We start from the raw sequence: 15247 nt of genomic DNA, 5'->3' as shown, positions 1-15247 counted from the left end.
TTAAATTGGAATAAATGGAAGAATAAAGTGGAACTAATAAAATAAGAACCAATGATATAACCAGTGAAGCTAAAAAAAATGAATGAAGCTTCTCCACACCTGCTAATTGCCACATTAACTATACTTCCCTTTATTGCATTCAGTAAACACCATTTATTTAAATTGATTCATTAACTTTTTTTTTAGTAAACACTCACTGCACCAACCCAACCGGACTGCATCGGGTCATCTGTCTGCTACACCTGTAGACTACGAGAGTCCCCTTTTGGTCTTAATGTGGAGCTCCGGAGCCACACTCAAGTCTCCAGACACGCATTTGCAAATTGCCACACGCATTTGCGAGTCGTCCACGGCGAGACTGTAGCAACACCCAAAGGCAGGGGACGCTGAATGTTGGCATTTTGTGCTCTCAGCCTGTCAGGCGAATATGTGGAAATTTATAAAAAAGCAGCTCGCATACTTGCTTACATTTGTCAAAAGTTTTTTTTATTTTTGCGGTGCAAAAGCTTACAGCACCTGGTATTCCCAGGCGGTCTCCCATCCAAGTACTAACCAGGCCCGACCCTGCTTAGCTTCCGAGATCGGACGAGATCGGGCGTTCTCAGGGTAGTATGGCCGTAAGCGAGAATTCCTTTCAAAATTTTGCATTTTATACATGTTGTCTTTATTGTGGCAAATACTTCAATCCAAAAACACGTAACAAGAATCTGAAACTATAACCACAGTCACAAATGTGTCACAACAATCTACAATGCATGATTGAAGTCACAGATATATGACAAATATCAGCAAATGTGTACAATGATTTGTTGGCACATACACATGGTTAAATGCGGACAAAAATCCGTAGATGGGCGACCTGTAAAAACGGGACCTTTTCTTACAGGTGACGTTTGCTACAGTCCTGCCGCGGACGACTCGCAAATGCGTGTGCTGATTTGCAAATGCGTGTCAGGAGACTTGTGTGTGGCTCCGTAGCTACACATTCGGACCACATGGGGGCACTAATATTATACCAGCCCCGTACCACCAATATATACACCAATAACTTGGGGGGGCGTTCACTGCTATCCACCCATGGTCATGTACCATTTATTTGACATTATTTAAATTAAATTGGAATAAATGGAAGAATAAAGTGGAACTAATAAAATAAGAACCAATGATATAACCAGTGAAGCTAAAAAAAATGAATGAAGCTTCTCCACACCTGCTAATTGCCACATTAACTATACTTCCCTTTATTGCATTCAGTAAACACCATTTTTTTAAATTGATTCATTAACTTTTTATTTAGTAAACACTCACTGCACCAACCCAACCGGACTGCATCGGGTCATCTGTCTGCTACACCTGTAGACTACGAGAGTCCCCTTTTGGTCTTAATGTGGAGCTCCGGAGCCACACTCAAGTCTCCAGACACGCATTTGCAAATTGCCACACGCATTTGCGAGTCGTCCACGGCGAGACTGTAGCAACACCCAAAGGCAGGGGACGCTGAATGTTGGCATTTTGTGCTCTCAGCCTGTCAGGCGAATATGTGGAAATTTATAAAAAAGCAGCTCGCATACTTGCTTACATTTGTCAAAAGTTTTTTTTATTTTTGCGGTGCAAAAGCTTACAGCACCTGGTATTCCCAGGCGGTCTCCCATCCAAGTACTAACCAGGCCCGACCCTGCTTAGCTTCCGAGATCGGACGAGATCGGGCGTTCTCAGGGTAGTATGGCCGTAAGCGAGAATTCCTTTCAAAATTTTGCATTTTATACATGTTGTCTTTATTGTGGCAAATACTTCAATCCAAAAACACGTAACAAGAATCTGAAACTATAACCACAGTCACAAATGTGTCACAACAATCTACAATGCATGATTGAAGTCACAGATATATGACAAATATCAGCAAATGTGTACAATGATTTGTTGGCACATACACACGGTTAAATGCGGACAAAAATCCGTAGATGGGCGACTTGTAAAAACGGGACCTTTTCTTACAGGTGACGTTTGCTACAGTCCTGCCGCGGACGACTCGCAAATGCGTGTGCTGATTTGCATATGCGTGTCAGGAGACTTGTGTGTGGCTCCGTAGCTACACATTCGGACCACATGGGGGCACTAATATTATACCAGCCCCGTACCACCAATATATACACCAATAACTTGGGGGGGCGTTCACTGCTATCCACCCATGGTCATGTACCATTTATTTGACATTATTTAAATTAAATTGGAATAAATGGAAGAATAAAGTGGAACTAATAAAATAAGAACCAATGATATAACCAGTGAAGCTAAAAAAAATGAATGAAGCTTCTCCACACCTGCTAATTGCCACATTAACTATACTTCCCTTTATTGCATTCAGTAAACACCATTTATTTAAATTGATTCATTAACTTTTTTTTTAGTAAACACTCACTGCACCAACCCAACCGGACTGCATCGGGTCATCTGTCTGCTACACCTGTAGACTACGAGAGTCCCCTTTTGGTCTTAATGTGGAGCTCCGGAGCCACACTCAAGTCTCCAGACACGCATTTGCAAATTGCCACACGCATTTGCGAGTCGTCCACGGCGAGACTGTAGCAACACCCAAAGGCAGGGGACGCTGAATGTTGGCATTTTGTGCTCTCAGCCTGTCAGGCGAATATGTGGAAATTTATAAAAAAGCAGCTCGCATACTTGCTTACATTTGTCAAAAGTTTTTTTTATTTTTGCGGTGCAAAAGCTTACAGCACCTGGTATTCCCAGGCGGTCTCCCATCCAAGTACTAACCAGGCCCGACCCTGCTTAGCTTCCGAGATCGGACGAGATCGGGCGTTCTCAGGGTAGTATGGCCGTAAGCGAGAATTCCTTTCAAAATTTTGCATTTTATACATGTTGTCTTTATTGTGGCAAATACTTCAATCCAAAAACACGTAACAAGAATCTGAAACTATAATCACAGTCACAAATGTGTCACAACAATCTACAATGCATGATTGAAGTCACAGATATATGACAAATATCAGCAAATGTGTACAATGATTTGTTGGCACATACACATGGTTAAATGCGGACAAAAATCCGTAGATGGGCGACTTGTAAAAACGGGACCTTTTCTTACAGGTGACGTTTGCTACAGTCCTGCCGCGGACGACTCGCAAATGCGTGTGCTGATTTGCAAATGCGTGTCAGGAGACTTGTGTGTGGCTCCGTAGCTACACATTCGGACCACATGGGGGCACTAATATTATACCAGCCCCGTACCACCAATATATACACCAATAACTTGGGGGGGCGTTCACTGCTATCCACCCATGGTCATGTACCATTTATTTGACATTATTTAAATTAAATTGGAATAAATGGAAGAATAAAGTGGAACTAATAAAATAAGAACCAATGATATAACCAGTGAAGCTAAAAAAAATGAATGAAGCTTCTCCACACCTGCTAATTGCCACATTAACTATACTTCCCTTTATTGCATTCAGTAAACACCATTTTTTTAAATTGATTCATTAACTTTTTATTTAGTAAACACTCACTGCACCAACCCAACCGGACTGCATCGGGTCATCTGTCTGCTACACCTGTAGACTACGAGAGTCCCCTTTTGGTCTTAATGTGGAGCTCCGGAGCCACACTCAAGTCTCCAGACACGCATTTGCAAATTGCCACGCGCATTTGCTAGTCGTCCACGGCGAGACTGTAGCAACACCCAAAGGCAGGGGACGCTGAATGTTGGCATTTTGTGCTCTCAGCCTGTCAGGCGAATATGTGGAAATTTATAAAAAAGCAGCTCGCATACTTGCTTACATTTGTCAAAAGTTTTTTTTATTTTTGCGGTGCAAAAGCTTACAGCACCTGGTATTCCCAGGCGGTCTCCCATCCAAGTACTAACCAGGCCCGACCCTGCTTAGCTACCGAGATCGGACGAGATCGGGCGTTCTCAGGGTAGTATGGCCGTAAGCGAGAATTCCTTTCAAAATTTTGCATTTTATACATGTTGTCTTTATTGTGGCAAATACTTCAATCCAAAAATACGTAACAAGAATCTGAAACTATAACCACAGTCACAAATGTGTCACAACAATCTACAATGCATGATTGAAGTCACAGATATATGACAAATATCAGCAAATGTGTACAATGATTTGTTGGCACATACACATGGTTAAATGCGGACAAAAATCCGTAGATGGGCGACCTGTAAAAACGGGACCTTTTCTTACAGGTGACGTTTGCTACAGTCCTGCCGCGGACGACTCGCAAATGCGTGTGCTGATTTGCAAATGCGTGTCAGGAGACTTGTGTGTGGCTCCGTAGCTACACATTCGGACCACATGGGGGCACTAATATTATACCAGCCCCGTACCACCAATATATACACCAATAACTTGGGGGGGCGTTCACTGCTATCCACCCATGGTCATGTACCATTTATTTGACATTATTTAAATTAAATTGGAATAAATGGAAGAATAAAGTGGAACTAATAAAATAAGAACCAATGATATAACCAGTGAAGCTAAAAAAAATGAATGAAGCTTCTCCACACCTGCTAATTGCCACATTAACTATACTTCCCTTTATTGCATTCAGTAAACGCCATTTTTTAAAATTGATTCATTAACTTTTTATTTAGTAAACACTCACTGCACCAACCCAACCGGACTGCATCGGGTCATATGTCTGCTACACCTGTAGACTCCGAGGGTACCCTTTTGGTCTTAATGTGTGGCTCCGGAGCCACACTCAAGTCTCCAGACACGCATTTGCAAATTGCCACACGCATTTGCGAGTCGTCCACGGCGAGACTGTAGCAACACCCAAAGGCAGGGGACGCTGAATGTTGGCATTTTGTGCTCTCAGCCTGTCAGGCGAATATGTGGGAATTTATAAAAAAGCAGCTCGCATACTTGCTTACATTTGTCAAAAGTTTTTTTTATTTTTGCGGTGCAAAAGCTTACAGCACCTGGTATTCCCAGGCGGTCTCCCATCCAAGTACTAACCAGGCCCGACCCTGCTTAGCTTCCGAGATCGGACGAGATCGGGCGTTCTCAGGGTAGTATGGCCGTAAGCGAGAATTCCTTTCAAAATTTTGCATTTTATACATGTTGTCTTTATTGTGGCAAATACTTCAATCCAAAAACACGTAACAAGAATCTGAAACTATAACCACAGTCACAAATGTGTCACAACAATCTACAATGCATGATTGAAGTCACAGATATATGACAAATATCAGCAAATGTGTACAATGATTTGTTGGCACATACACATGGTTAAATGCGGACAAAAATCCGTAGATGGGCGACCTGTAAAAACGGGACCTTTTCTTACAGGTGACTTTTTCTACAGTCCTGCCGCGGACGACTCGCAAATGCATGTGCTGATTTGCAAATGCGTGTCAGGAGACTTGTGTGTGGCTCCGTAGCTACACATTCGGACCACATGGGGGCACTAATATTATACCAGCCCCGTACCACCAATATATACACCAATAACTTGGGGGGGCGTTCACTGCTATCCACCCATGGTCATGTACCATTTATTTGACATTATTTAAATTAAATTGGAATAAATGGAAGAATAAAGTGGAACTAATAAAATAAGAACCAATGATATAACCAGTGAAGCTAAAAAAAATGAATGAAGCTTCTCCACACCTGCTAATTGCCACATTAACTATACTTCCCTTTATTGCATTCAGTAAACACCATTTTTTTAAATTGATTCATTAACTTTTTATTTAGTAAACACTCACTGCACCAACCCAACCGGACTGCATCGGGTCATCTGTCTGCTACACCTGTAGACTACGAGAGTCCCCTTTTGGTCTTAATGTGGAGCTCCGGAGCCACACTCAAGTCTCCAGACACGCATTTGCAAATTGCCACACGCATTTGCGAGTCGTCCACGGCGAGACTGTAGCAACACCCAAAGGCAGGGGACGCTGAATGTTGGCATTTTGTGCTCTCAGCCTGTCAGGCGAATATGTGGGAATTTATAAAAAAGCAGCTCGCATACATTTGTCAAAAGTTTTTTTTATTTTTGCGGTGCAAAAGCTTACAGCACCTGGTATTCCCAGGCGGTCTCCCATCCAAGTACTAACCAGGCCCGACCCTGCTTAGCTTCCGAGATCGGACGAGATCGGGCGTTCTTTTTTTTTTTTTTTTTTTATTATTGTAATAAAAACATCTGTACAAATAGAGGTTTGACTCAAGATCCAAACATTCGTGAACAAACATCAGTAGGGATGTCCAACGATAGACAGTCGTAACCAAGGATGCATTTTAAAAATGAAAGTCCAGACTGTTGTCAGCAGAGAAAGTTACTAGTCCGTTGTTTACTGCCAAGTCGTCTTGAAAACGTTGGGGTCGATGTTCCTGAAGATGGGTGAGATGGGAGATGACCAACGATTTGAAGATGGACCAGTGATCGCCTTTCCTTTTTTCATGCAGGTGGATGTTTCTTGTGATGACGATGGAATGACGTGCTATGGCCAAGAGCAGCTTGAGGGCTTTGACATTTAGGCCTTTCCATGGTGAAGGGATGATACCGAACAGGAGAAGCCAGGAATTCTGGTCACCGCCACCACCGACTACCGGCGAGGGGAGTTTCACCCCCAGCCTCCTGGCAATGAGATCTTCCAGTCTGGATCTGAAATGTCGCACGACTCGGCATTGGAGAATGAGATGGTGAAAATCCTCCGGTTCCTCTCCGCACACTGGACATGTCCTGTCATAGGCACTTGGTAGAAAAGCATGCAGCGTTGTACATGGAAAGATTATCCTGTGTCTTATTTTAAAATCAGTGTTACTTACCTTGGGTGGAGTATACCAGTTAAACATGTCAGCCCAGATGGATGAGGGAGCCAGGGTGGGGTATGCCTGACGCCACGCGTTTTCTGCTGTTGGCTTTTTCAGTATTTTGGTTAGCAACACATGATAGAGTAGTTTTGTTGTGCACTCTGCCAGTCTAGTCGGTCGAGCCCCAAAGGTCAGCACATAATTTAACTCTGACTCAGTGGTGGTGTCTTCACTCTGTGACATCCGCCCCAGAAGGTGCCCCCAGTGGCAATGCACGGAGTCTCTGATTTTTCCCACTGAGCGCAACACAGTGGCCCTTCGAAAGGGAACTTTGTGGAAGCGAAACAAGGTGCGAATGCGTTCAATGTTAAAATTCCCTTTCTGGTCTAATAAATCACCCATTGTTCTGATGTGTGCACTTTCTAAAACCCCACTTAACATCCTTTCCCCACTCCCTGGCTCACCGCCCAGGAGATCGGGGTTGAACCTAAGTGGAATGTTCTGCAGTTGATGGAGTGACATTGGCTCTGTCCTAACCCATGGCCGCAATGCCCACCACGCTTCTAAGATTTCTTTTTCGAAGGGGTCCAGAGGGGGGAACATCGTGCGAGGCAACATCTGGCAGAGATTGAAGACGCCGTTGCGGCCTAGACCCTCTAAAATTGGCAGAAGAAAATCCTTCCAGGGAGCTGAGAAGGCAGGATTTAAAAACTTTCTGAGCAGCTTCAAGCGTAGTGCAGCCTTTTTTGTGCCAATGTCTGTCAAATTTAAGCCACCTGCTTGGACATCACCGATCAAGGTATAGTGCCCAATGAAACCTCTTTCCCTCTTCCACATGAAATAATTAAAAGTTAAATTTAATCTATTTAAAACATTCGCGGACATGTGAGTGACAGTCAGTGAGTGAATTAATTTTGAAATACACAGGTTATTGATGACCAATATTTTCCCTTTCAGAGTTAAATTCCTGAATTTCCACATATCTAAAGTGGATTTTACTTGTGGTAAAACTGTTTCCCATTGCTGTTCATCACAACGAGAAGTGTTCTCCCCAATCCAAACACCAAGGATTTTTTGGCTGAGTGTGGCCTCTTTAAAACCCCAGGTCTTTGGCACAGCGCTGGTGGTACCAAAAACGGCCATGGTGGACTTATCAAAATTGACTTTTGCACCCGAGGCTTGGCAGAAAATGTTGAGCTCGTTGAGAGCTACACTTAGACTCTCCACGTCTCTGACAAACAGGTTTGTATCGTCCGCATACTGTAGAATCTTAACTTCACGTCCACTTGGTGTCCAAATGCCTTTTATGCTGTTATTTTGTTTAAGGAGGGCCGCAAGTGGTTCTACAACAAGGCTAAAGAGTAGTGAGGACAGGGGGCACCCCTGTCTCACTGACCTTCCCAATTTAACAGGTCCTGTCAGTAGTCCGTTCACTTTGATTTTACTGGCTGCGTTTGCATACAGACGTTTTATCCAATTGGTAAAGGAAGACCCAAATCCAAATTTGTCAAGCACCTTCCATAAAAAAGAGTGCTCCACCCTATCAAAGGCTTTTTCGAAATCGAGGCTGACATGAATTCCGCACGAGGCAGCCATGTGTTTAGTTAAATACTTTATACTTAAAATAGTGTCTGAAATATCCCTTGTCGGAATGCTATATGACTGCGTTTCGGAGATGATGGTACCTATTACTTTTTTGAGACGAGCTGCTAAAACTTTGGCTAAGATTTTATAGTCAGTGTTCAAAAGACTAATCGGTCTATAGTTGCTCAATTGTTCAGACGCACCTTTCTTGTGTATTAACGTAACGGTACCTTCGCAAAATGATGAAGGGACCAGATCTTTTTTTTCCATGTGATGAAACAAATTGAGCAAGATAGGTGACAGCTTTTTCATAAAAGCCTTAAAGAACTCAGCCGTTAGACCATCGCAACCTGGGCTTTTTTTATTATTTAGATCTTGGATTGCCTTTGTGATTTCGAATTCGGACATTGAGTTGTCGCACATGTCTTTATCGTCCACACTCAGTACACGGTTTAAGGCGGCTATGGCCTCGGTGGCATGATCTGTCAACGGTTGTCGGAATTTGAAGAGATCAGTATAGAAAAATTCGACCTCTTCTAAAATGTCATCAATGTCCGTGACCATCGCGTGAGATTTGTGAGACCACAATTTAGATATATATGCTTTTCCTTGTTTATTTTTTTCCAGTCCCAAAAAGTACGCTGTTGATCGCTCGCCCTCTACAGCATTTTGAGCTTTGGCCCTCAGGGCTGCCCCTCTACACTTGTTTGCTTCAAGCAGCTCGAGTTTATGTTGCAGCGAGAAAAATAACGGGTCCACAGGCCCACGTGTTATCGCCGCAGATAGAGTTATTTTCAGCAATTGGTCTCTCACAGTGTTCTCCTCTAATTTTTCCACCCAAGACTTAGCTCTACAATGATTAATTGACAATTTTTTTAAACGTAGTTTGACACTTTCCCACCAGTCTGTGATCCTGTCTACATACTTAGACTCCTCCTTTATCCCATCAAGAAAATAGTTTACTTTTGAAATAAAGCTCTCATCTTCTAGAAGCGAATTATTGAAGACCCAGAGACCACCGGTCCGCCTGCTTTTGTATAGACATAGATCAAACGACAGTAGCGCGTGATCACTCTGTCCAGACCATGTGTACTTGGGATTGTCCAGTCTCTGCGCAAGGGAAGCAGACGCTAAGCACAAGTCAATGCGCGATTGTTTAAGCGTGCCCAGTACTATTTGTTTGCGCGAGAAAGCCCTCCCCCTGAGGTTTAGGGTTCTCCAGATTTCTAACATATTGTTGTTGTTGATCAAGTTCAGTAGACAATTTCTGCTGACATCATTTTTGTAGGTGTTGTTGACACTAATGTCCAATTTACTCAGGGCGACATTGAAGTCGCCAGTCATAATTGTTCTATTGTTGACAAAAGAAAACACATGTAAGAAAAAGTCTCGTCTTTTTAGCTCCAGGTTTGGTGCATGGAGGTTGATGAGTCGGAGAGGCAATGAGCCATTAAAGTCTACCACTATAAATCTGCCCCCCGGATCAGCATGCACCAGGTTGGGGTGGCCCAGTGCACAGGTCCTAGACAGGATTGCTACGCCACAAGACCTGGGGGAGCCGAGGGCTACATGTACAGAGCCACGTACCATGCGACGAATCTTGTCAACATGCTCTTGGCTCCACCAGGTCTCTTGCAGACAAAGAACATCCCACTTTGTGTTATGTAAAATGTTGTCAATTTTGAGGTTGCTCCGCAGCCCGCAGGCATTAGCTGACACAAGGAGAACAGTCATTATAAAGATAGGAGGGGAAGAGGCTTATCACTTAGACTTCTTCGATCTTCCTTTTCTCAAGCCTTCAGATTGCCTCTTTTTGGGTTCCGCTGTGCTGTGTTCCATTTTGTCATCAGACAATTTACAACTGTCATGACACTTGTCGACCGGTAAGGGGGCTTCTGCCATGTGGCATTGCGGCATCATTTGGGGCAATGATGAGCCTTCAGGCTGACCAACATTCCTCCCCACCGCAGATATCTCGCTCTCTCCCGTATCGCCGGTGCACGAGGCATTTAGGGAGGTCGGCAGGGAAAAATTGATACTGCTGATCCTTTCTGGATGTTGTTTCTTCCCCGGCCTAGGGATACAACTTTCCATAGTTGTCCCCCCCCTCTCAGGGGCAGAGAGTGGAATCTGCCCAACACTCACCCCCTTCAAAGGTTCGGCCCCGGTCGACATGGGATCAGGGGTAGGGCGATGCGCACCCCCCCCGCCTCGTTCGTGAGTAGAGCTAGGATTTTGACCTATAACTCCCTCCACTACAGGCACCCTTGTCCCACACAGCACTGTATCAGAGCTCATCTCACTATTCTCAAACAGGTGAGCTTTTGAAAGGTTTGTTTCTGGCAGGCGGACAACCGGCTTTGCGATAGTGGGACTGTCTTCCATTTCTATCGGTGCGGCCACAGAAATATCCTCGCCACAAACACAAAGGACAGGGTATTGTCTGCACACACCACAACGACGAAGGTGAGTCTCATTACATTCTCTGGCATAATGCCCCTGCTTGCCACATTTCCGGCACAAGAATTCCGGACAATCCCTGTACACATGTTCCGGGGACAGGCAACCTCGACACACTTTGACCTGTCGATCATGGATCACCCTGAAATATTCAGGCCCTGAGGCAGTGATGAAGCGAGCAGAATATGGTAAAGATTTTACAGTGTCAGTAAATCTTACTTTAACAAAGCGGGTCCCGTCAGCTACATCGGTGCCCGGCCACATTTTCCTCCGTACATTGGAGGTCGCCGATACGCCCCAGGACTGAAGTTTATCATATATTTCGGAGTCTTCAATATATGCCGGCAGGTGTAGAAAGGATACGACCATTTCGTCGGTTGTTATCTCCCGACCATGTATCCGCGCCGCGCCCATCCGGAAGCCATCAAGTAGCTTCTTCTTCGCTTGAATAGAGCTAACTGTTATTTCAAATTTGTCAGAGGAAATCCTCCGACAGGCCTTAATCTGCCCACACACTTCCTTAATTCCCCTAATTAACCATAAAGGAGTGATCTCATCACCATTGTCTATGTCCAGAAATACCGTGAGGTCTTTATCAAAAATTATGCTCTCAGTCACAACATTGCTCACCATTCCATCGCTGTTCAAACCTTGTCTCTTGGTCGCCGCCAGCATGCCATCAGGCACTCGATTCAATGACTGCTCCATGGTTTGTCCTAATGAGTCCATTGAACCTGGATCCGGGAGAAAGAAGGGGGGGGATGGGGAGAAGAAACAAAAGAAACCCCCCTCCACAGCACGGAGGCTGGGAGGAGAAAAAAAAACTAAACAAAAACTCCCAAAAATTCAGAAAAGATTAACCAAGATTTGCCACAAAAAAAGACATAAGCCAGGAGCATAGAGCTCTGACTGTCACCTCTGCACACTCACGCAGAGTGACAATCAGGCACACCTGCAATCACTCAACCAACCACACCTGGGCGTTCTCAGGGTAGTATGGCCGTAAGCGAGAATTCCTTTCAAAATTTTGCATTTTATACATGTTGTCTTTATTGTGGCAAATACTTCAATCCAAAAACACGTAACAAGAATCTGAAACTATAATCACAGTCACAAATGTGTCACAACAATCTACAATGCATGATTGAAGTCACAGATATATGACAAATATCAGCAAATGTGTACAATGATTTGTTGGCACATACACATGGTTAAATGCGGACAAAAATCCGTAGATGGGCGACTTGTAAAAACGGGACCTTTTCTTACAGGTGACGTTTGCTACAGTCCTGCCGCGGACGACTCGCAAATGCGTGTGCTGATTTGCAAATGCGTGTCAGGAGACTTGTGTGTGGCTCCGTAGCTACACATTCGGACCACATGGGGGCACTAATATTATACCAGCCCCGTACCACCAATATATACACCAATAACTTGGGGGGGCGTTCACTGCTATCCACCCATGGTCATGTACCATTTATTTGACATTATTTAAATTAAATTGGAATAAATGGAAGAATAAAGTGGAACTAATAAAAAAAGAACCAATGATATAACCAGTGAAGCTAAAAAAAATGAATGAAGCTTCTCCACACCTGCTAATTGCCACATTAACTATACTTCCCTTTATTGCATTCAGTAAACACCATTTTTTTAAATTGATTCATTAACTTTTTATTTAGTAAACACTCACTGCACCAACCCAACCGGACTGCATCGGGTCATCTGTCTGCTACACCTGTAGACTACGAGAGTCCCCTTTTGGTCTTAATGTGGAGCTCCGGAGCCACACTCAAGTCTCCAGACACGCATTTGCAAATTGCCACACGCATTTGCGAGTCGTCCACGGCGAGACTGTAGCAACACCCAAAGGCAGGGGACGCTGAATGTTGGCATTTTGTGCTCGCAGCCTGTCAGGCGAATATGTGGGAATTTATAAAAAAGCAGCTCGCATACTTGCTTACATTTGTCAAAAGTTTTTTTTATTTTTGCGGTGCAAAAGCTTACAGCACCTGGTATTCCCAGGCGGTCTCCCATCCAAGTACTAACCAGGCCCGACCCTGCTTAGCTTCCGAGATCGGACGAGATCGGGCGTTCTCAGGGTAGTATGGCCGTAAGCGATAATTCCTTTCAAAATTTAGCGTTTTATACATGTTGTCTTTATTGTGGCAAATACTTCAATCCAAAAATACGTAACAAGAATCTGAAACTATAACCACAGTCACAAATGTGTCACAACAATCTACAATGCATGATTGAAGTCACAGATATATGACAAATATCAGCAAATGTGTACAATGATTTGTTGGCACATACACATGGTTAAATGCGGACAAAAATCCGTAGATGGGCGACCTGTAAAAACGGGACCTTTTCTTACAGGTGACGTTTGCTACAGTCCTGCCGCGGACGACTCGCAAATGCGTGTGCTGATTTGCAAATGCGTGTCAGGAGACTTGTGTGTGGCTCCGTAGCTACACATTCGGACCACATGGGGGCACTAATATTATACCAGCCCCGTACCACCAATATATACACCAATAACTTGGGGGGGCGTTCACTGCTATCCACCCATGGTCATGTACCATTTATTTGACATTATTTAAATTAAATTGGAATAAATGGAAGAATAAAGTGGAACTAATAAAATAAGAACCAATGATATAACCAGTGAAGCTAAAAAAAATGAATGAAGCTTCTCCACACCTGCTAATTGCCACATTAACTATACTTCCCTTTATTGCATTCAGTAAACACCATTTTTTTAAATTGATTCATTAACTTTTTATTTAGTAAACACTCACTGCACCAACCCAACCGGACTGCATCGGGTCATCTGTCTGCTACACCTGTAGACTACGAGAGTCCCCTTTTGGTCTTAATGTGGAGCTCCGGAGCCACACTCAAGTCTCCAGACACGCATTTGCAAATTGCCACGCGCATTTGCGAGTCGTCCACGGCGAGACTGTAGCAACACCCAAAGGCAGGGGACGCTGAATGTTGGCATTTTGTGCTCTCAGCCTGTCAGGCGAATATGTGGAAATTTATAAAAAAGCAGCTCGCATACTTGCTTACATTTGTCAAAAGTTTTTTTTATTTTTGCGGTGCAAAAGCTTACAGCACCTGGTATTCCCAGGCGGTCTCCCATCCAAGTACTAACCAGGCCCGACCCTGCTTAGCTTCCGAGATCGGACGAGATCGGGCGTTCTCAGGGTAGTATGGCCGTAAGCGAGAATTCCTTTCAAAATTTTGCATTTTATACATGTTGTCTTTATTGTGGCAAATACTTCAATCCAAAAATACGTAACAAGAATCTGAAACTATAACCACAGTCACAAATGTGTCACAACAATCTACAATGCATGATTGAAGTCACAGATATATGACAAATATCAGCAAATGTGTACAATGATTTGTTGGCACATACACATGGTTAAATGCGGACAAAAATCCGTAGATGGGCGACCTGTAAAAACGGGACCTTTTCTTACAGGTGACGTTTGCTACAGTCCTGCCGCGGACGACTCGCAATTGCGTGTGCTGATTTGCAAATGCGTGTCAGGAGACTTGTGTGTGGCTCCGTAGCTACACATTCGGACCACATGGGGGCACTAATATTATACCAGCCCCGTACCACCAATATATACACCAATAACTTGGGGGGGCGTTCACTGCTATCCACCCATGGTCATGTACCATTTATTTGACATTATTTAAATTAAATTGGAATAAATGGAAGAATAAAGTGGAACTAATAAAATAAGAACCAATGATATAACCAGTGAAGCTAAAAAAATGAATGAAGCTTCTCCACACCTGCTAATTGCCACATTAACTATACTTCCCTTTATTGCATTCAGTAAACGCCATTTTTTAAAATTGATTCATTAACTTTTTATTTAGTAAACACTCATTGCACCAACCCAACCGGACTGCATCGGGTCATATGTCTGCTACACCTGTAGACTCCGAGGGTACCCTTTTGGTCTTAATGTGTGGCTCCGGAGCCACAGTCAAGTCTCCAGACACGCATTTGCAAATTGCCACACGCATTTGCGAGTCGTCCACGGCGAGACTGTAGCAACACCCAAAGGCAGGGGACGCTGAATGTTGGCAATTTGTGCTCTCAGCCTGTCAGGCGAATATGTGGAAATTTATAAAAAAGCAGCTCGCATACTTGCTTACATTTGTCAAAAGTTTTTTTTATTTTTGCGGTGCAAAAGCTTACAGCACCTGGTATTCCCAGGCGGTCTCCCATCCAAGTACTAACCAGGCCCGACCCTGCTTAGCTTCCGAGATCGGACGAGATCGGGCGTTCTCAGGGTAGTATGGCCGTAAGCGAGAATTCCTTTCAAAATTTTGCATTTTATACATGTTGTCTTTATTGTGGCAAATACTTCAATCCA

General features: G+C 43.8%; 8 non-coding genes across 8 annotated transcripts; all 8 read right to left on the bottom strand.

Moving 5' to 3' along the window:
- Positions 1–504: 504 nt before the first annotated feature.
- LOC148331121 (5S ribosomal RNA) lies at positions 505–623 on the bottom strand. The gene has a single exon (XR_015845343.1). It is a non-coding gene; the product is annotated as a 5S ribosomal RNA (ribosomal RNA).
- A 992-nt stretch (positions 624–1615) lies between these two features.
- Positions 1616–1734, bottom strand: LOC148331120 (5S ribosomal RNA). Its single transcript, XR_015845342.1, has one exon. It is a non-coding gene; the product is annotated as a 5S ribosomal RNA (ribosomal RNA).
- A 992-nt stretch (positions 1735–2726) lies between these two features.
- Positions 2727–2845, bottom strand: LOC148331119 (5S ribosomal RNA). Its single transcript, XR_015845340.1, has one exon. It is a non-coding gene; the product is annotated as a 5S ribosomal RNA (ribosomal RNA).
- A 992-nt stretch (positions 2846–3837) lies between these two features.
- LOC148331118 (5S ribosomal RNA) lies at positions 3838–3956 on the bottom strand. Its single transcript, XR_015845377.1, has one exon. It is a non-coding gene; the product is annotated as a 5S ribosomal RNA (ribosomal RNA).
- A 992-nt stretch (positions 3957–4948) lies between these two features.
- Positions 4949–5067, bottom strand: LOC148331117 (5S ribosomal RNA). Its single transcript, XR_015845339.1, has one exon. It is a non-coding gene; the product is annotated as a 5S ribosomal RNA (ribosomal RNA).
- A 7774-nt stretch (positions 5068–12841) lies between these two features.
- Positions 12842–12960, bottom strand: LOC148331116 (5S ribosomal RNA). Its single transcript, XR_015845338.1, has one exon. It is a non-coding gene; the product is annotated as a 5S ribosomal RNA (ribosomal RNA).
- Positions 12961–13952: 992 nt separating this feature from the next.
- Positions 13953–14071, bottom strand: LOC148331115 (5S ribosomal RNA). Its single transcript, XR_015845337.1, has one exon. It is a non-coding gene; the product is annotated as a 5S ribosomal RNA (ribosomal RNA).
- Positions 14072–15062: 991 nt separating this feature from the next.
- Positions 15063–15181, bottom strand: LOC148331114 (5S ribosomal RNA). Its single transcript, XR_015845336.1, has one exon. It is a non-coding gene; the product is annotated as a 5S ribosomal RNA (ribosomal RNA).
- Positions 15182–15247: the final 66 nt, after the last annotated feature.

The sequence above is a fragment of the Idiotropiscis lumnitzeri genome, chromosome 9, assembly GCF_059441095.1.
Source record: "Idiotropiscis lumnitzeri isolate Australia: NSW breed Sydney's pygmy pipehorse chromosome 9, RoL_Ilum_1.0, whole genome shotgun sequence".
NCBI lineage: Eukaryota > Metazoa > Chordata > Actinopteri > Syngnathiformes > Syngnathidae > Idiotropiscis > Idiotropiscis lumnitzeri.
This window is presented reverse-complemented; position numbering and strand designations above follow the sequence as displayed.